Consider the following 22,718-nt stretch of genomic DNA (forward strand, 5'->3'; position numbering starts at 1 on the left):
CACCCATCAATCACCCCCTGTCACTGCCACCCATCAATCAGCCCCTAACCTGCCCCTTGCGGGCAATCTGATCACCCACCCACACCATTAGATCGCCCGCAAACCCGCCGTCAGATTACCTCCCAAATGTATTGTTTACATCTGTTATCTTCTCTAAACACCCACTAATTACCCATCAATCACCCATCAATCACCCCCTATCACTGTTACCTATCAGATCAGACCCTAATCTGCCCCTTGCGGGCACCCAATCACCCGCCTACACGCTCAGATTACCCTCAGACCCCCCCCTTATCAATTCGCCAGGGCATTATTTACATCTATCCTTCCCTGTAATAACCCACTGATCACCTGTCAATCACCTGCCAATCACCTATCACCCATCAATCACCCCCTGTCACCCCCTGTCACTGCCACCCAACAATCAGCCCCTAACCTGCCCCTTGCGGGCAATCTGATTACCCACCCACACCAATAGATCGCCCGCAGATCCGACATCAGATCACCACCCAAGCGCAGCGTTTACTCTCCTCTAAACACCCACTAATTACCCATCAATCACCCCCTATCACCACCTGTCACTGTTACCCATCAGATCAGACCCTAATCTGCCCCTTGCGGGCACCCAATCACCCGCCTACACGCTCAGATTACCCTCAGACCCCCCCTTATCAATTCGCCAGTGCAATATTTACATCTGTTCTCCCCTGTAATAACCCACTGATTACCTGTCAATCACCTGTCAATCACCTATCAATCACCCATCAATCACCCCCTGTCACTGCCACCCATCAATCACCCCCTGTCACTGCCACCCATCAATCACCCGCTGTCACTGCCACCCATCAATCAGCCCCTAACCTGCCCCTTGCGGGCAATCTGATCACCCACCCACACCAATAGATCGCTCGCAGATCCGACGTCCGATCACCTCCCAAGTGCAGTGTTTACATCTGTTCTCTACCCTAAACACCCACTAATTACCCATCAATCACCCCCTGTCACTGCTACCTATCAGATTAGACCCCTATCTGCCCCTAGGGCACTCAATCACCCGCCCACACTCTCAGAATGCCCTCAGACCCCAGCCCTGATCACCTTGCCAGTGCATTGCTTGCATCTATTCCCCCCTCTAATCACACCTTGAGACACCCATCAATCACCTCCCGTCACCCCCTAGCACACCTACCCATCAGATCAGGCCCTAATTTTCCCCGTGTGGGCTCCTGATCACTCGGCCAAACCCTCAGATCCCCCTCAGACCCCCTTCCGATCACCTCCCCAGTGCATTGATTGCATCTATTTTCCCCTCTAACCACCCCCTGAGACACCCATCAATCACCTCCTGTCACCCCCCTAGCACTCCTATCCATCAGATCAGGCCCAATACAACCTGTCATCTAAAAGGCCACCCTGCTTATGACCGGTTCCACAAAATTCGCCCCCTCATAGACCACCTGTCATCAAAATTTGCAGATGCTTATACCCCTGAACAGTCATTTTGAGACATTTGGTTTCCAGACTACTCACGGTTTTGGGCCCGTAAAATGCCAGGGCGGTATAGGAACCCCACCAGTGTCCCCATTTTAGAAAAAAAGACACCCCAAGGTATTCTGTTAGGTGTATGACGAGTTCATAGAAGATTTTATTTTTTGTCAAAAGTTAGCGGAAATTGATTTTTATTGGTTTTTTTCCACAAAGTGTCACTTTCCGCTAACTTTTGACAAAAAAATAAAATCTTCTATGAACTCGTCATACACCTAACAGAATACCTTGGGGTGTCTTCTTTCTAAAATGGGGTCACTTGTGGGGTTCCTATACTGCCCTGGCATTTTAGGGGCCCTAAACCGCGAGGAGTAGTCTAGAAAACAAATGCCTCAAAATGACCTGTGAATAGGACGTTGGGCCCCTTAGCGCACCTAGGCTGCAAAAAAGTGTCACACATGTGGTACCGCCGTACTCAGGAAAAGTAGTATAATGTGTTTTGGGGTGTATTTTTACACATACCCATGCTGGGTGGGAGAAATTTCTATGTAAATGGACAATTGTGTGTAAAAAAAAATCAAACAATTGTCATTTACAGAGATATTTCTCCCACTTAGCATGGGTATGTGTAAAAATACACCCCAAAACGCATTATACTACTTCTCCTGAGTACGGCGGTACCACATGTGTGGCACTTTTTTACACCCTAAGTACGCTAAGGGGCCCAAAGTCCAATGAGTACCTTTAGGATTTCACAGGTCATTTTGCGACATTTGGTTTCAAGACTACTCCTCACGGTTTAGGGCCCCTAAAATGCCAGGGCAGTATAGGAACCCCACAAATGACCCCATTCTAGAAAGAAGACACCCAAAGGTATTCCGTACGGAGTATGGTGAGTTCATAGAAGATTTTATTTTTTGTCACAAGTTAGCGGAAAATGACACTTTGTGAAAAAAAACTATTAAAATCAATTTCCGCTAACTTGTGACAAAAAAATAAAAACTTCTATGAACTCACCATACTCCTAACGGAATACCTTGGGGCGTCTTCCTTCTAAAATGGGGTCATTAGTGGGGTTCCTATACTGCCCTGGCATTTTAGGGGCCCTAAACCGCGAGGAGTAGTCTTGAAACAAAAATGACCTGTGAAATCCTAAAGGTACTCATTGGACTTTGGGCCCCTTAGTGCAGTTAGGGTGCAAAAAAGTGCCACACATGTGGTATCGCCATACTCGGGAGAAGTAGTATAATGTGTTTTGGGGTGTATTTTTACACATACCCATGCTGGGTGGGAGAAATACCTCTGTAAATGACAATCTTTTGATTTTTTTTTACACACAATTGTCCATTTACAGAGGTATTTCTCCCACCCAGCATGGGTATGTGTAAAAATACACCCCAAAACACATTGTACTACTTCTCCCGAGTATGGCGATACCACATGTGTGGCACTTTTTTGCACCCTAACTGCGCTAAAGGGCCCAAAGTCCAATGAGTACCTTTAGGATTTCACAGGTCATTTTTGAGAAATTTCGTTTCAAGACTACTCCTCACGGTTTAGGGCCCCTAAAATGCCAGGGCAGTATAGGAACCCCACAAATGACCCCATTTTAGAAAGAAGACACCCCAAGGTATTCCGTTAGTAGTATGGCGAGTTCATAGAAGATTTTATTTTTTGTCACAAGTTAGCGGAAATTGATTTTAATTGTGTTTTTTCACAAAGTGTCATTTTCCGCTAACTTTTGACAAAAAATAAAATCTTCTATGAACTCACCATACTCCTAATGGAATACCTTGGGGTGTCTTCTTTCTAAAATAGGGTCATTTGTGGGGTTCCTATACTGCCCTGGCATTTTAGGGGCCCTAAACCGTGAGGAGTAGTCTTGAAACGAAATTTCTCAAAATGACCTGTGAAATCCTAAAGGTACTCATTGGACTTTGGACCCTTTAGCGCAGTTAGGGTGCAAAAAAGTGCCACACATGTGGTATCGCCGTACTCAGGAGAAGTAGTATAATGTGTTTTGTGGTGTATTTTTACACATACCCATGCTGAGTGGGAGAAAGATCTCTGTAAATGGACAATTGTGTGTAAAAAAAATTAACAAATTGTCATTTACAGAGATATTTCTCCCACCCAGCATGGGTATGTGTAAAAATACACCCCAAAACACATTATACTACTTCTCCTGAGTACGGCAATACCACATGTGTGGCACTTTTTTGCAGCCTAACTGCGCTAAGGGGTCCAAAGTCCAATGAGCACCTTTAGGCTTTACAGGGGTGCTTACAATTTAGCACCCCCCAAAATGTCAGGACAGTAAACACACCCCACAAATGACCCCATTTTGGAAAGTAGACCCTTCAAGGTATTCAGAGAGGGGCATGGTGAGTCCGTGGCAGATTTCATTTTTTTATGTCGCAAGTTAGAAGAAATGGAAACTTTTTTTTTTTTTTTTTTTCTCACAAAGTGTCATTTTCCGCTTACTTGTGACAAAAAATAATATCTTCTATGAACTCACTATGCCTCTCAGTGAATACTTTGGGATGTCTTCTTTCCAAAATGGGGTCATTTGGGGGGTATTTATACTATCCTGGAATTCTAGCCCCTCATGAAACATGACAGGGGGTCAGAAAAGTCAGAGATGCTTGAAAATGGGAAAATTCACTTTTTGCACCATAGTTTGTAAACGCTATAACTTTTACCCAAACCAATAAATATACACTGAATGGGTTTTTTTTTATCAAAAACATGTTTGTCCACATTTTTCGCGCTGCATGTATACAGAAATTTTACTTTATTTGAAAAATGTCAGCACAGAAAGTTAAAAAAATCATTTTTTTGCCAAAATTCATGTCTTTTTTGATGAATATAATAAAAAGTAAAAATCGCAGGAGCAATCAAATAGCAGCAAAAGAAAGCTTTATTAGTGACAAGAAAAGGAGCCAAAATTCATTTAGGTGGTAGGTTGTATGAGCGAGCAATAAACCGTGAAAGCTGCAGTGGTCTGAATGGAAAAAAAGTGGCCGGTCCTTAAGGGGTAGAAAGCCCTAGGTCCTCAAGTGGTTAACCGAAGTAATACCGCATGGCACAGACATCATCTGGCGTTTCCCTCAATTCCTCTATGGAGATGAAGGATTTCACCAGCTTCTATCTAATTGGTGGGGAGAATACACCTACGATAACAGAGCTCATGCATCTAACCCTACTTTACTATGGGAAACTGCAAAGGCGGTCCTCAGGGGAAAAATAATATCTTATGTCAAAGGGAAAAAAAGCAAAAGTGAAGCACAATATAAACAGGCATTAAGCAACGTAAGAGCAGCGTACACATTGTACAATTCATCCCCTACAGACACAAATAGAAAAACTTGGTTGGAAGCAAAAAAATCTCTAGATATGTGGGCAAAAACGAGGGAATTGCACGCAAAATCATATAAAGATTTATATACAGTATGTATAAGCACGGGAGCAAATCAGGCAGACTTCTAGCGAGACTTGCTAGTGGGGATCTAACCCCTTCACGCATATACCGACTTAGAGATGAAAATGGAGTGATTGTACATCATCCCAAAGATATTAACAATCTATTTGCTGACTATTATAGTGAATTTTACAAGAATCCATTAGCACCTGATTCCGCCTCTACAACTTCCATTCTCTCTACCATAAATCTCCCGAAACTCACAGAAGAGCAGTCAGATCTCCTAAATGCCTCAGTAACAGTAGAGGAAGTGCGGGCAACGATAACAAGCCTTCACAATGGCAAAGCCCCAGGACCTGACGGCCTAACCGCAGAGTTCTTCAAAATCCTAAAGCAAGATATAGCCCGACGCTAACTAAGATCTATAATCAAGTTCTATCAGGTAAAAATTTCCCCGATTCTGCAAATGAAGAATACATTAAGCTAATTGGGAAAAAAGGAAAAGATCCTCTTCTGCCAGACTCTTATCGCCCAATCTCGCTTATAAAGCAGGATCTGAAGATCCTCACTAAACTAATGGTGGACAGATTATCACAGGTACAGTGGAGGAAATAATTATTTGACCCCTCACTGATTTTTTAAGTTTGTCCAATGACAAAGAAATGAAAAGTCTCAGAACAGTATCATTTCAATGGTAGGTTTATTGTAACAGTGGCAGATAGCACATCAAAAGAAAAATCGAAAAAATAACCTTAAATAAAAGATAGCAACTGATTTGCATTTCATTGAGTGAAATAAGTTTTTGAACCCTCTAACAATAAAAGACTTAATACTTAGTGGAAAAACCCTTGTTTGCAAGCACAGAGGTCAGACGTTTCTTGTAATTGGTGACCAAGTTTGCACACATTTTAGGAGGAATGTTGGTCCACTCCTCTTTGCAGATCATCTCTAAATCCCTAAGGTTTCGAAGCTGTCTCTGTGCAACTCTGAGCTTGAGCTCCCTCCATAGGTTTTCTATTAGATTAAGGTCCGGAGACTGACTAGGCCTCTCCATGACCTTAATGTGTTTCTTCTTGAGCCACTCCTTTGTTGCCTTTGCTGTATGTTTTGGGTCATTGTCGTGCTGGAACACCCATCCACGACCCATTTTCAGTTTCCTGGCAGAGAGAAGGAGGTTGTCGTTCAGGATTTCACGATACATGGCTCCGTCCATTTTCCCGTTAATGCTATTAAGTTGTCCTGTGCCCTTAGCAGAAAAACACCCCCAAAGCAAAATGTTTCCACCCCCATGCTTGACGGTGGGGACGGTGTTTTGGGGGTCATAGGCAGCATTTTTCTTCCTCCAAACACAGCGAGTTGAGTTAATGCCAAAGAGCTCTATTTTAGTCTCATCAGACCACAGCACCTTCTCCCAGTCACTCACAGAATCATTCAGGTGTTCATTGGCAAACTTCAGACGGGCCTGCACATGTGCCTTCTTGAGTAGGGGGACCTTGCGAGCCCTGCAGGATTTTAATTCATTGCGGTGTAATGTGTTTCCAATGGTTTTCTTGGTGACTGTGGTCCCTGCTAATTTGAGGTCATTCACTAACTCCTTCCATGTAGTTCTAGGATGCTTTTTCACCTTTCTCAGAACCATTGACACCCCACGAGGTGAGATCTTGCGTGGAGCCCCAGAGCGAGGTCGATTGATGGTCATTTTGTGCTCCTTCCATTTTCGAACAATCGCACCAACAGTTGTCACCTTCTCTCCCAGCTTCTTGCTAATGGTTTTGTAGCCCATTCCAGCCTTGTGCAGGTCTACAATTTTGTCTCTGACATCCTTGGACAGCTCTTTGGTCTTTCCCATGTTGAAGAGTTTGGAGTCTGCTTGATTGATTGATTCTGTGGACAGGTGTCTTTTATACAGGTGACTAGTTAAGACAGGTGTCCTTAATGAGGGTGACTAATTGAGTAGAAGTGTCTAACCACTCTGTGGGAACCAGAACTCTTAATGGTTGGTAGGGGTTCAAAAACTTATTTCACTCAATGAAATGCAAATCAGTTGCTATCTTTTATTTAAGGTTATTTTTTCGATTTTCCTTTTGATGTGCTATCTGCCACTGTTAAAATAAACCTACCATTGAAATGATACTGTTCTGAGACTTTTCATTTCTTTGTCATTGGACAAACTTACAAAATCAGTGAGGGGTCAAATAATTATTTCCTCCACTGTAATTCCATCCCTAATTCATCCTAATCAGGTGGGATTTGTAAGGGGAAGAGCAGTGGTGACAAATGTTAGACGCCTCCTGGCAGTTCTAGAGTACGTTAAAGCATATCTGTGAGAAAACGTGGAAAAGCCGCCGCAAGTACTCAGAGTAAGGCGGCCGATTCCGCGTTCAACATGGCAGTTTGCGCGCATGGACCTGCACCCACTAGCCTGACGGAGCGCGGAGAAACCGCCGCATGCCCAGAGAACAAGGCGGCGGATTCCGCGTCTGACGCGGCGGTTTGCACGCATGGGCCTACCACTAGCAGTATGGCTGAACGCGCGGAAACCGCCGCATGCTCTGACAGCAGTGCGGCTGGCCCCGCGTTCAAACCAACAGGTTCATTGCAACACATGTCTGGTGTGGCTGGGGCTGATAGTCCACACAGGTTCAGAAGGACGCGCGCACGCGCGCGCTGAGAGGCAGAGCCTTTATGACAGTCAGAAGGGTGTCAGCTGATCCAGCCGATCAGCTGACAATTCTATCAGTTTTCATTGGTCCAGCACTTAGGGGAGGCGCTGGAGAGCGCTGGTGTATATATACTGGGTGCTGGTCATTTCTCTGGTGTCTGGCGTTGCGATCACTACGTGGTAGCACTCAGACCTTGTCAGTATCTGTGTTACTTTAGACCAGTTTCCAAGGTGTTGATGATCAAGGACCTCACACCTTAGTTTAGGAATTCTGTTATTATCTGTGTTATTATCTAGACCAGTTTCCAAGGTGTTGATGACCAAGGACCTCACACCTTAGTCTAAGAATTCTGTTATCATCTGTGTTATTCTCTAGACTAGTCCTGGGGTGTTGATGATCAAGGAGCTCACACCCAAGTCTAGGCATTGTTGATTATTTGTTATGACCTTCTGCTTTCCTGACCATTCTTCTGATCTCCGATTTTGTACTTTGTCATTCTGATACTCTGTTGCCAAACTCTGCTAGTCTTAGGATTCCGCATCTGTCTCCTGTCTCTGTACTTTATCTGTCTGTGTGTTTACGACCTGGCCAGCCTGACCTCGAGAACCATCTCCCCAGTTAGAGATAGTTCACAGATCTGTCAGTGACACTCCCTCATTGGTGTCACTTACGTTCTGTCCTTCCCACTCTCAGCCTGACTCCTCCCTCGGGAGAGTCCAGGCTAACGGAAGGAACTCGCATTGTGCAGTTCTCCTACTGCACTTGCACCTGCTCCTCAGGTGCAGTCTTCAAAGTATTACTGTTGCACCAAAACACTCTTATCACTCAGGTGTCCAGAGGTTAGAGATATATCTGATTATCGGTGATACTGCAGATCATCAATAATCGGGTATATATCTGCATTCTCTGTTATACTGCAGATCACCGGTAATCAGACCCTCTCTGTGTTACACCGATCGTTACAGAACGACAGACCCAAAATGCAAATGGACGCACACACTGACCGTCTGGGCGCACTTACCACTTCGGTGGATACCATCAACCAAGTGCTGGGTAGTCACCGGGCGTTGATTGACGCTTTGTCCGGGTCTGTACAAACCCTCCAGACGGCGGTGGATGAGGTGTGATCCCCTACTAGCACAGACATACGTATGCCTGTACCTGAAAAATTTTCTGGTCACAGATCTGACTTTCGAAATTTTAGGAGTAGAGTATTATCATACTTTGAGTTGAGACCTAGATCCTCAGGAACCATGGCCCAAAGGGTCAAGTTTATAAAGACTCTGTTGTCAGGCGATTCTCAGACCTGGGCGTACAGTCTACCCGCCGGAGATTTAGCCTTAACCTCCGTAGATGAATTTTTTAAAGCTATGGCAATAATTTACGACGATCCAGACATTGCCTCGACTTCTGAGCGGAAGCTCAAGTTGTTGCGTCAAGGCAAGAGTCCGGTCGAGGAGTATGTTGCTGAATTTAGGAGGTGGTCAGTTTCAGCCAGGTGGGACACCTATGCCCTTTTAGACTGTTTCTTATCAGGGTTATCAGACGAGGTCTCTGATCTCATGTTAAGTCAGCCTGTACCTAAAACCGTCGATGAGGCCATTTCATCAGCCATTAGAATTGGTCGCAGGTTACGCTATCAAAGGCAGACCCGGGGTAGAAGAAACAATGTTAAAATGGTGTCCTACGCTGCGCCTCCTGTAATTCCACCTCCTCCCAGTTCACCTCCACCCGAGCCAATGCAGATTGGCCGGTCAAGACTGTCTCAAGTGGAGCGGAGACGCAGGATTTCTGAGCAGTTGTGTCTTTATTGTGCAGAGGGGAGTCATAGAGTACGGAATTGCCCTAAGAAGTTGGGAAACGCTACTGCCTAGGAGTAGTTGGGGGTAATACCCTAGGCGTACAACTCTTACCCCTAGAAGATAAACGGTTACTTCTCCCTTGTACGATTACATGGGAAGATAAATCTGAAGTCTCTGAGGCCTTCGTTGATTTGGGCTCAGCAGCTAATTTTATGGATTACGAATTTGCAAAGAAATTAGGTATTCCGCTCACCCCGGTAAAACCACCCATCCAGGTTACGGCAGTGGATGATTCCCCCCTGCAGCGTAACCGTCCTCTGTCTCAGACACCAGAGGTGGAAGTCACTATTGGGGTGCTGCATAGAGAGAAATTTCAGTTTTTTGTGTTGCGCATGACAACCTCCACAGTCATCCTTGGCATGCCGTGGTTACACCTTCACTCCCCTCAGATAAATTGGGCCACTGGTCAGCTAACGAGCTGGTCAGCCCATTGTTTTCGTCATTGTTTAGTGAAGGCGACTTTGGGCCAGACCAGGATTCATGTGGAGGGAGTCCCAGAACAATATTCTGAGTTTTCGGACGTGTTTTGTCCCAAGGCTGCCGATAAACTACCTCCACATCGCCCTTTCGATTGCCCCATTGATCTCCGATCTGGTTGTATGCCCCCCTAGAGGTCATCTCTACAATTTGTCTGGGCCAGAAAAAGTGGCCATGCAAGAGTACATCCGTGAAAACTTAGCTAAGGGATTCATTCGCCCTTCCCGGTCGCCTGCTGGAGCAGGTTTCTTTTTTGTAAAAAAGAAAGACGGAGGCCTTCGGCCATGCATTGATTACCGGGGTCTGAATAAAATCACAGTTAAAAATCGCTATCCATTACCTTTGATAGACGATTTATTCACTCAGGTTACCAATGCTAAGATTTTCTCGAAATTGGATTTGCGGGGTGCATACAACCTGGTGCGGATCAGAGAGGGCGATGAGTGGAAGACGGCCTTTAACACACCCGATGGGCATTACGAGTACCTGGTGATGCCCTTCGGGTTGTGTAACGCCCCGGCCGTCTTTCAGGAACTCATCAATGAAGTATTCAGGGAAGTGTTGGGTAAATTTGTCCTGGTATATCTGGATGATATACTAATCTTCTCAGACAACCTCTCTGAGCACAGCGCTCATGTCAAATTTGTGCTGCACAAGCTAAGACAGAAAAGGCTTTATGCTAAATTGGAGAAATGCATTTTTGAGGTAACATCTGTCACTTTTCTGGGGTACATAATTTCCACCTCGGGCCTTTCTATGGATCCTGCCAAAGTCTCTGCTGTCCTGGAATGGCCTCAGCCAGTAGGACTAAAATCTCTCCAGAGATTTTTAGGGTTCGCTAATTACTATAGAAGGTTCATAAAGGGGTACTCCACAGTCATAGCACCCCTCACCAGTCTCACAAAGAAAGGGGCAGATACCAACCACTGGTCCGCCGAAGCTCTGGCTGCTTTCTCCACTTTGAAAGAACTGTTTTGCTCTGCACCCATTTTGAGACACGTTGACACATCTTATCCCTTTATCGTAGAGGTAGATGCCTCGGAAGTCGGAGTAGGGGCTGTGCTGTCTCAACGTTCTGGGTTGCAGGGAAGATTGCACCCGTGTGCCTATTTCTCTCGTAGGTTTTCACCAGCAGAGAAAAACTATGATATAGGCAACAGGGAGCTTCTAGCCATTAAGTTGGCCTTTGAAGAATGGCGTCATTGGCTAGAAGGTGCAGAACATACGATTACAGTTTACACTGACCACAAGAATTTGGAATACATTGAGGGGGCTAAAAGATTAAGCCCCCGTCAGGCTCGGTGGTCACTGTTTTTCTCGAGATTTAGATTTATAATTACATACACTCCGGGTAGTAAAAACGTTAAAGCAGATGCCCTGTCCCAATGTTTTGAGCCAGAGACAGCACAGCCCTCAGACCCAGAGACTATTATCCCTCAGAAAGTAGTGCTGGGTGCCACGGAGACTTGGAAAGACTGGATGGAGACTTTAAGTCCCTTCCAGCAGGATATCCCTGAGGGAAAGCCTGAAGGGGTGATGTTTGTACCACTGCCATTTCGTCTCCAGATTTTACAGATGTTCCACTCGCACAAGAATGCTGGGCATCCGGGGGCCTCCAGAACACAAGACTTGGTTGCTAGGTGTGCTTGGTGGCCTTCTCTGGCAACGGATTGCAAGGAGTATGTTAGAGAGTGTGCAGTGTGTGCAAAAAGCAAACCCTCCCGTCTGGCACCTGTGGGAACGTTGCAGCCTTTGCCCACCCCGAGTGAACCGTGGACCCATTTGTCCATGGATTTTGTGGGTGAGCTTCCAAGGTCTGAAGGCATGTCGGTCATTTGGGTGGTAGTCGAACGTTTCAGTAAAATGGCCCATTTTGTGCCCCTGAAAGGACACCCCTCGGCCCAGGAGTTGGCCGATCATTTCATCATCACGTTTTCCGACTACATGGCATTCCGGAAAACATAGTGTCAGATCGGGGAGTCCAATTTGTTTCTAGATTTTGGAGGGCATTTTGTCATCAAATGGGCATGGAACTGTCATTTTCGTCGGGCTACCACCCACAGACCAATGGTCAGACGGAGAGGGTTAATCAGTCATTGGAACAGTTTTTAAGGTGTTATGTTGCGGATGCGCAAAATGATTGGGTCAAGTTCTTGCCATTTGCAGAATTTGCACACTAAGGGCCTGATTCACAAAGCGGTGCAAACTTTTTCGCGGACTTTTGCGCGCGCAATTTGCCGCGAGTCCGCGATCGTGCGAATCGCTGCAAATTGCGCGCGCAAAAGTCCGTGAAAAAGTTTGCACCGCTTTGTGAATCAGGCCCAATAATTTAAAAAGCTCTTCCTTTGGATTTTCTCCGTTTCAGGTGGTAACTGGAAAGTTGCCTAAGTTCTCCCCACTGCCAGTAGCTTCCACTCCGTTTCCAGCTCTGGAGGCTTGGCAGAAGTCATTTAAAGACATTTGGGGGATCGTGAAAAATTATTTGGAGAAGGCTTTTCAAAGTCAGAAAGGTCAGGCTGACAAGAAACGATCCTTAGAGTGGAAGTTCCGACCAGGGGACCTGGTCTGGGTGTCCACACGTCATTTGACCCTGAAACAGCCCTCGCTCAAGTTAGGACCCAGATTTGTGGGCCCTTTTCCAGTAACCAGGAAGATCAACAATGTTACTTATGCCATTGATCTTCCTGCCAGCATGCGTGGTGTAAGATCTTTTCATGTGTCCCTGCTTAAGCCGGCAGTCCATGTAGGTGCCACTCCTCCTCCTCCTGTGATGGTAGATGATTAACCTGAGTACGAAGTAGAAAAGATTTTAGACTCACGTGTAGTACAGAACTCAGTACAGTATCTAGTTCACTGGAAAGGGTATGGTATTGAGGAGAGAACATGGGTACCTGAGTGTCGCATGCATGCGGACAAATTAAGAAGGGAATTCCATGCTTTATATCCTGAGAAACCGGGTAGGAGCTGTCCGGAGTCCACTCCTCAGGGGGCTGGTACTGTGAGAAAACGCGGAAAAGCCGCCGCAAGTACTCAGAGTAAGGCGCCGATTCCGCGTTCAACATGGCAGTTTGCGCGCATGGACCTGCATCCACTAGCCTGACGGAGCGCGGAGAAACCGCCGCATGCCCAGAGAACAAGGCGGCGGATTCCGCGTCCGACGCTGCGGTTTGCACGCATGGGCCTACCACTAGCAGTATGGCTGAACGCGGGGAAACCGCCGCATGCTCTGACAGCAGTGCGGCTGGCCCCGCGTTCAAACCAACAGGTTCATTGCAACACATGTCTGGTGTGGCTGGGACTTATAGTCCACACAGGTTCAGAAGGACGCGCGCACGCGCTGAGAGGCAGAGCCTTTATGACAGTCAGAAGGGTGTCAGCTGATCCAGCCGATCAGCTGACAATTCTATCAGTTTTCATTGGTCCAGCACTTAGGGGAGGCGCTGGAGAGTGCTGGTGTATATATACTGGGTGCTGGTCATTTCTCTGGTGTCTGGCATTGCGATTACTACGTGGTAGCACTCAGACCTTGTCAGTATCTGTGTTACTTTAGACCAGTTTCCAAGGTGTTGATGATCAAGGACCTCACACCTTAGTTTAGGAATTCTGTTATTATCTGTGTTATTATCTAGACCAGTTTCCAAGGTGTTGATGATCAAGGAGCTCACACCCAAGTCTAGGCATTGTTGATTATTTGTTATGACCTTCTGCTTTCCTGACCATTCTTCTGATCTCCGATTTTGTACTTTGTCATTCTGATACTCTGTTGCCAAACTCTGCTAGTCTTAGGATTCCGCATCTGTCTCCTGTCTCTGTACTTTATCTGTCTGTGTGTTTACGACCTGGCCAGCCCGACCTCGAGAACCATCTCCCCAGTTAGAGATAGTTCACAGATCTGTCAGTGACACTCCCTCATTGGTGTCACTTACGTTCTGTCCTTCCCACTCTCAGCCTGACTCCTCCCTCGGGAGAGTCCAGGCTAACGGAAGGAACTCGCATTGTGCAGTTCTCCTACTGCACTTGCACCTGCTCCTCAGGTGCAGTCCTCAAAGTATTACTGTTGTACCAAAACACTCTTATCACTCAGGTGTCCAGAGGTTAGAGATATATCTGATTATCGGTGATACTGCAGATCATCAATAATCGGGTATATATCTGCATTCTCGGTGATACTGCAGATCACCGGTAATCAGACCCTCTCTGTGTTACACCGATCGTTACAATATCCTATCTCAAATAAAAATGCGGCCATACTTACCTTAGACGCAGAAAAAGCCTTTGACGCTGTACATTGGAACTGGCTCGAACAAGTCCTTATCAAAATGGGCTTCAGGGATTCTTTTATGAAATTCTACCACCTCCTCTATGCAACCCCAAGAGCTAGAATCCCCACTCCAGGCTTTCTGTCTAAACCATTCCCCATGTGTCTGTTAGAAGTTAAGTATCATGTAGGCCTCAGTTATTTGGACTGAGTTTTAGGTAAAAGGCTTGTTCGCAGAGTATACCTTTAACCACTTGCCAACCGCACACTCATACCGTGCGGCGGCAAAGTGGTAGCTGGAGGACCAGCGATGCACATCTGCGTCGCCAGGTGCCTCCCTAATTAATCAGGAAAGGCCGCTCGCGCGAGCGGCCGTTTCCTGTTAGATCACGGAGCGGGTCTCCGTGAATAGCCTGAGAGCCGCTGATCGCGGCTCGCAGACTAAATGTAAATGCAGGAGACGTTTGTCTCCTTTTTTTACATTGAACGGCGCTGCTGCGCAGCAGCGCCGTAAGGCAGATCGTCGATCCCCGGCCAATCAGCGGCCGGGGATCGCCACCATGTGACAGAGGACATCCTGTCACAGGCTGCACAGGACGGATAGCGTCACCAGGGGGGAGAGGTAGGAGAGGGAGGGGGGGGAATTTCGCCGCGGAGGGGGGCTTTGAGCTGCCCCCCCCCCGCAACATGCCAGCCGGCAGGAGCGATCAGACCCCCCCTGCACATCATCCCCATGGGGGGAAAAAGGGGGGGCGATCTGATCGCTCTGCATGCAACCTGATCTGTGCTGGGGGCTGCAGAGCCCACCCAGCACAGATCATAAAAAACAGCGCTGGTCCTTAAGGGGGGGTAAAGGCTGGGTCCTCAAGTGGTTAAGTAGAGTTTCTTGCAGAAGAGATGATGCAAGCAGATACTGAGAAGATGTTCCTAGTACAAGGTCTTAGGCCTACACGGCCCCAGACAGATAGACTACGGGAACCATCAACATAGGCCATATTTACCAAACATAACATTCTTGTATGTAGGGTATAGACCGAGCGGAATATTAATTAAGTAGGTGTGTATCATGACATCACAAGGGGTCTGAGCCAATTATAGGTTTGGAGGGAGGGCTCAGATGATGTCACATTTAACTCTTCGGTAACCGGTATTAAAAGGGGGTCACAAGCTGAGGAGAGACACTTTTGCTTCTCTCTCCTGGCTTTCTCCAACCCTTGACTTCTATCCAATGATGTTGTGTCATATTCTATCTATATCTGTATATACTTAGTTTAGATGTAACTTAGTATAGAAAGAAGATAATCTGATTACCATTCATTAGGAAGGTAATCAAGAAGCTGTAACGCAACGGACTTACTACAGAAGAATCTGCTTGGCTAAGATGTAACGAACTGTATCTGTATATCTGTTTACTGAATAAACACTTTGGAACTTGGAAGCCACCTAAAGAAGTTCTATCTCCTATGCTGTTTTGCTGTGATGAGAGTCGTGTTTGCAGCTCTTACTAATGAGTTGCTTGTGCCGGAATAAAGGTGTGTTGTTGTCAAGAGAAACATATAGTTTCTTACAGTTGGTGCCGTGAAACCCAAGTGCTGCCTCGTGGAAAACGGCAGAGGCAGGAAAGGACCGGGCCAGATGTCAGTCTGTTATCTAGGTTTTCCAGGACTTTCACAGTAACACAAGCGGAGAAGACGCTGAGACTCTGGAAGCTTACCAAGTGTGAGCTAAGTGCGCGGGAGGCTGCAGAGAGCCAGCACACGGTCTGCAGTTCGAGTAAATAATCAGCGGTGAGTCGTGGACCTGTTTTATTTGGTTGTGATGTACACACAACCACTGCCGAACAAGATTCAGTGGTGGGGCATCCCAGGCAAACGTTTGGCGCAAGTTACAATCGGGACCGGAGAATCCGCTGAGCAAGCAAACGCTCAGTAAACTCCCACCGAGGTCCACCGGCTCGTGGAGAAAACTTGCCATAGCTGATCGAACTGGCAGTCGGGGGGAGTCCGTATGAGCAAGCGAGTATGGAGTTTTGTTTACTTGATTTTGAAGCAATGTCTGATGTCTGTAGTATGTTAACAGTGTTTTTTTTTCCAGCAGTGTGCATTGCTAGCGTGTTATCTTCCTGTGTTGTTGTTTTTTTTTCTCTCGTGTTATGCTAGTAGCAGCTAGCAGTTTCAGTTTAGGCAGCATACATGTGATGTTTTTAAGTTATTAGAAGCTAATTTTGATTTTACTTGGCAGAAGAAAAAATTTAAGTATTTGGGCATTTACCTAACTCCTTCTTTCCATCACCTATTTGAGGTCAATTATCCCCCCCTATTCCAACAGATTCGAGCCATAATTAAAAGCTGGGCTCCCTTTAAAACCTCCTGGTTAGGCCATGTCATTGCCTGTAAGATGATAGTACTACCTAAATTATTATATGCCTTTCGCATGTTACCAATCTCTTTATCTAAAAGTGCTTTAGTACCTATTCAATCCCTTTTCAATAGATATATCTGGGATAATAAACCACCACGAGTAAGGGCTAAGGTCCTATATAAGCACTGTAGTCAAGGGGGCATAGGACTCCCATCACTTTGGCATTACCACTTGGCTGCTCGCTTAGGCCACATTTTAGATTGGGGCCTTACCTCGGCCCTGCCTCCCTGTTGGGAATTTGAGTTTCAAGCAATCCAACCATACCATCCCAAGTACCTCATTTTTAATTTTTCCCCTGATATGCTTCGAGAACTTTTCAAATGAAATAAAGTTGTTGCCCACTTACTACAATTTTGGTCAAAGGCACTTTCTAAATTTGCCCTAATAAGAACCCCTTCCCCAAAATTATCATTCCTGAGTAATACCCGGTTCAAACCAGCACTCTCTAACCCTAGTGCTTTTGCTTGGTGGGCTAACCAGGGTCTGGTTACTGCCAACAAATTTTGGCAGGGGGGCAGGTTCATATCATTCCAGCAGTTTCATTTTGGTAGGGAAGCCCCCTGGGGGGAAGCCTACCACTATCTTCAAATCCGTCATTTCTTACAGTCCCAATTTCCTAACTATGTTTTGACCGAGCCCTTTACATTTGAAAACATGTACGATAAAGGGGTTAGACAACCAGGTACTATTTCTTTTCTTTACCAGTTGCTTCTATCTAACTTACCTACTGGTCCTATGTCTTATCAGAGAGCATGGGAGCAAGACCTGCAGACACAAATAGATACCTCCCAGTGGACCACATGCTGGACAAACATAGCCTCCGTTACACGATCAGCCATATTGAAAGATATGGCAGTTAAACTTATGATGAGATGGTACTATACACCTGCCCGCCTTCACCGTATATACCCAGAATGCTCTCCTCACTGTTTTAGAGGATGTAGGACATTAGGTACCCTTACACATATATTTTGGAGTTGTCCTACTGCAGCAGATTTCTGGAATGATTGGCAACAGTTATTTTTTGAAATTTAAACATAGAAAAAACAATCGCACATAGTGCATTACTGTGAATCGCAAAGTACAGTTCCCCACACGTGCATAAGTGCTCAATTGTGCATCACTCGTGGTCTCTACAGCCCCTCCACACTAGCAGCTCACCAGATTGACACCACCTCACAGTCCAGGTGGGTCTAGCGCTTAGCCTATAGAGCGGCCAACTCCAATGACACTTCCACGATAGTTTAGTTCACAGTTGGATGATCCATATTTAATGACAAGTTCCACATGAAAAACATATAAGAACACACATAGCATAAAACCGTTGGGCTAAAAGTTATGGCCTGCGCAATATCAGCGCACTCACTTGTGTAGGAAGATAACAGGCATTTCAGGCATTGCAGCCTAGCAATAAAGCTTCTCTGCTGGCGGTGTCGGCGTCCCGAACTTCCCCGCTCCTCGTGGCAGCCTGTCTCCTGACCTTCCACGGGCGTGACCAGGAGCGCTGACGTCACTGGGATCTGGAAGGTCAGGAGACAGGCTGCCACGAGGAGCGGGGAAGTTCGGGACGCCGACACCGCCAGCAGAGAAGCTTTATTGCTAGGCTGCAATGCCTGAAATGCCTGTTATCTTCCTACACAAGTGAGTGCGCTGATATTGCGCAGGCCATAACTTTTAGCCCAACGGTTTTATGCTATGTGTGTTCTTATATGTTTTTCATGTGGAACTTGTCATTAAATATGGATCATCCAACTGTGAACTAAACTATCGTGGAAGTGTCATTGGAGTTGGCCGCTCTATAGGCTAAGCGCTAGACCCACCTGGACTGTGAGGTGGTGTCAATCTGGTGAGCTGCTAGTGTGGAGGGGCTGTAGAGACCACGAGTGATGCACAATTGAGCACTTATGCACGTGTGGGGAACTGTACTTTGCGATTCACAGTAATGCACTATGTGCGATTGTTTTTTCTATGTTTAAATTGTAGAAAAGAAGAGGAGCGCTGTCACAGCACTATAGACTGAGATTCAAGGACTTGTGATAGCGAACACTCGATTGAAGCATATGCTATTGCACCCGTTTGTACTTTGGCAGGCGCAGTTTCTGTTTATTATAAGTTATTTTTTGAAGTTTCAGGGGTTCACCCCAACCTTACGGCGACTATGTGCCTTTTATATGGCCAAAACCCATCAATTCCCAAGCAATTTCTAAAACTTTATCACTATATGTTGTTGGCAGGTCATTGGTCCATTGCTCTCAAATGGAAAACTCCAGGATTAAGCATGCAGATAGTAAATGATAGACTGGACACTATCATGTTAACAGATAGACTTTATTATATGAGCATTGAAAATTCAGACAAGTTCCATAGTATATGGGGCACCTGGATGGAATTTAGGAGGCTGCATATATCATAACCCTTCCACATTTTCCCCTTTTTTTTTCAGATGGACAATTGATTTCATATTATGAGTACATTTATTGATGTATAACTCTTACCTTAGGCCTGTTATTATCACTCTTTCCTATGTTTGATTTCTGTGACACTTGTCTGTGTTGGTTCTTGTGAAATGTTTGTTCACTGAATCTTTTGTATTTGACATGATCAATAAACCCGTTGAATAATACATGTGATGTTTTTTTTTCCCTCGTTTAACAGCGATAGTCTGCTATGGGTTATAGTCTGGGAGTGATGCAAGATGTGTGTGTAGTGTCCCCCGCAGCAGTTAAGGGGGGCTGCAGTCTGCAGGTGGTGGACAGGAGGGAAAGAAGCGGTAGATGTTGAGAGAGAGACACATTCCAAGTTTCAGGCAACGTGTCTACGTTGTCTGTTGTTAGCAGTTTGAAGTATTTTTTTTTCTTTTTCTCTTTTTCCTTCTCATGCGTGAGCTGGATATACAGGAAGGCACACAGCCCTACGTCACTCGGTCGCTTTAATGTATGAAGCAGTTTAAAGTTACAGCTGGGATAGTGGGGAATCGCTGCTGTGGTATCTTTCCTTTGCGGTTTTTTTCTCTGTCAGTATGTCCGCGTTAGTTGCAGGGGTGTTTGTGTGATGTTCTGCAGGATAGAGCCTGTGGTTCAGAGATTTGTGCATCGGGAAGATTGGTTTGGTTTCTTTTCCTGAGGTGGAGGAGATAAGAGACTTCACAAACTGCGGTGGTATTTTTCTTTTGTATGTTTTTTTTTGCAGGCATCCGAGAGTGTATATAGCTGTATGCTAAGTTTCTGGAAGAGATCCATATGCTGAAATGTCTATATATGCTGAAATGTCTATATATGCTGAAATGTCTAGTGTGCATATATCTTTCCTTTCGAAATGTGTATAGGATTGAGAGGTTGCTATGGGAGATAACATAGCAGCCATCTTGGCTGGCATTCCAGGGCTCAAAATGGAGGCATAGAGGAGGCCAGCCCCCACCCCCCATGGCAGGGGGGGAGGAGGGGCTGGGGGATCCATGTCACGTCAGGCTGTGCTCACGGCACCAGGCATAGCAGCTGAGAGGAAGGGATGGTAGAGATAATGAGGCACTCTACTGAGTATCTCGGATCCCGGAGATAAGGAATGCCGGAATACGAGAACCAAACAGTTGCTATGTGAATAGCATGGTTACCGATAGGAAGTGGTTTTCCAGCAAGGGGCATGGAAACACATTGCAGTCAGATATTTCCCAGGGAGTGATTTGCAAGAGCAGATCAGGGAAGTATCTGTACTGGGTTACTTATGGGATTATTCCTTTAAGTGGAGCACTGTAACGGGTGGTGCAGCATGAGTTCCCAATAGAGTAAAAGGGGGACAGTGCATCAGGGGGGCCGGAGTTGGAAAAAAAAGGGAGTTGACCAATCCAGGTATCCGTCGTCGCGGCTGCAGAGCAGTAACATTTTTTCTGTTTTTTTGTCGTGGACAGGGTCAGAGCTTGACAAAGAGGTCAATGCTGGGCTGGGGCTGTTTGTGCGTTTGTCTCATCCACTGATTGGTCAAATATATTTTTTCCAGCTCCTACCAAGTGTAGCACAAAGAACAGAACTGACAGCAGTTCATGGGGCAATTATGAAGAAGAAGGAATTGCCATTTACAGAGTGACAGTGTATCAGTACAGTGTTTGCCATATGACTACCTACCAAGTGGGCATTCAGGGATCCACATACAGGCATATGAAGCTGGAATGCTTAGCCCTGCGCCCTGGGTAGTTAAAGTGCAAAGCACACCTTCCTACGGGGAGGCAGCCGTTTGTAGTCTGGAGGTAGTAGCATTGACAAACATTGGTCAGATGGTACAACAAACAGGACTTATAGCTGAGCTGGTAGTGCTCAATGGAGTTCTAGGTAAGTAAATACGAAAATGAGTAAGAGCATTGCAGGCTCACCTGCAAAGCAGCAACAGGTGTGTGGCATCCGTACTCTGTGCATACTACGGCCGCGTATGTACAGAAGGGGGGGTGTGTTGAGAGCTTGCAATGAGGTGAGAGCTTCCAAAGGTGAAGTCCGCGGGAGCATATTTTAAACAGGTAAGTACTTAGGATAGTACTTAGGTAGGGGAGAGAAGTTTAGCTCCAGTCTACCAAAAAGAGTAAATAGAGTTCATGAGAACCATAAAGCAACGAGATCAATTACGGTATAAATTGATCAATCTAAAGTGTATAGAGTACAAGCCGCGGGGCTAATCCCAAATCATTAATAAGAATTGATTTGTTTGTATTTCGATTTCAGGAGTTTGGCACTATGGAAGCAAGAAAGCTAAGGTGCAGGCTACCGAGACAGAGATGTCAGTCGGATAAGCAAAAGGTTCCAGATGCCAAACCGAGTTTGGAGAACAGCAAGATTTCTGAGATCGGAAAGAGACAAAAAAAAACTGACTGAGCAAAGCATAATGCAAATGGCTAATGTTATTCTTTCCCAAGGAGGTGCTTTTATAATGAAGAGTACCGTGCTGATGGTGATCCTAGGCTGCCATTCCGTCCTAGGAGACCGAAGAGAGGACATTCTCATTAGAGATGGGCCGAACCGTTCGAAGGCGAACGGTTCCACGCGAACTTCGGTGGTTCGCGTCCCGCAGGCGAACATTTGCGGAAGTTCGGTTCGCCCCATAATGCACCTTGAGGGTCAACTTTGACCCTCTACATCACAGTCAGCAGGCCCAGTGTAGCCAATTAGGCTACACTAGCCCCTGGAGCCCCACCCCCCCTTATATAAGGCAGGCAGCGGCGGCCATTACGGTCACTCGTGTGCCTGCATTAGTGAGAGTAGGGCGAGCTGCTGCAGACTGTCTCTCATAGGGAAAGATTAGTTAGGCTTAACTTGTTCCTGGCTGCATACCTGTTCTGTGAACCCACCACTGCATACCTGTACTGTGAACCCACCACTGCATACCTGTTCAGTGAACCCACCACTGCATACCTGTTCAGTGAACCCACCACTGCATACCTGTTCAGTGAACCCACCACTGCATACCTGTTCTGTGAACCCACCACTGCATACCTGTACTGTGAACCCACCACTGCATACCTGTTCAGTGAACCCACCACTGCATACCTGTTCAGTGAACCCGCCACTGCATACCTGTTCTGTGAACCCACCACTGCATACCTGTTCTGTGAACCCACCACTGCATACCTGTTCTGTTCAGTGGACCCGCCACTGTATACCTGTTTAGTGAACCCGCCACTGCATACCTGTTGTGTTCAGTGAACCTGCCACTGCATACCTGTTCTGTGAACCCACCACTGCATACCTGTTCTGTGAACCCACCACTGCATACCTGTTCAGTGAACCCACCACTGCATACCTGTTGTGTTCAGTGAACCCGCCACTGCATACCTGTTCTGTTCAGTGGACCCGCCACTGTATACCTGTTTAGTGAACCCGCCACTGCATACCTGTTGTGTTCAGTGAACCTGCCACTGCATACCTGTTCTGTGAACCCGCCACTGTATACCTGTTCTGTTCAGTGAACCCGCCACTGTATACCTGTTCAGTGAACCCGCCACTGCATACCTGTTGTGTTCAGTGAACCCGCCACTGTATACCTGTACTGTTCAGTGAACCCGCCACTGCATACCTGTTCAGTGAACCCGCCACTGCATACCTGTTCTGTTCAGTGAACTTGCCACTGTATACCTGTACTGTTCAGTGAAC

The sequence above is a fragment of the Hyperolius riggenbachi genome, chromosome 4, assembly GCF_040937935.1.
Source record: "Hyperolius riggenbachi isolate aHypRig1 chromosome 4, aHypRig1.pri, whole genome shotgun sequence".
NCBI classification, from domain to species: Eukaryota; Metazoa; Chordata; class Amphibia; order Anura; family Hyperoliidae; genus Hyperolius; species Hyperolius riggenbachi.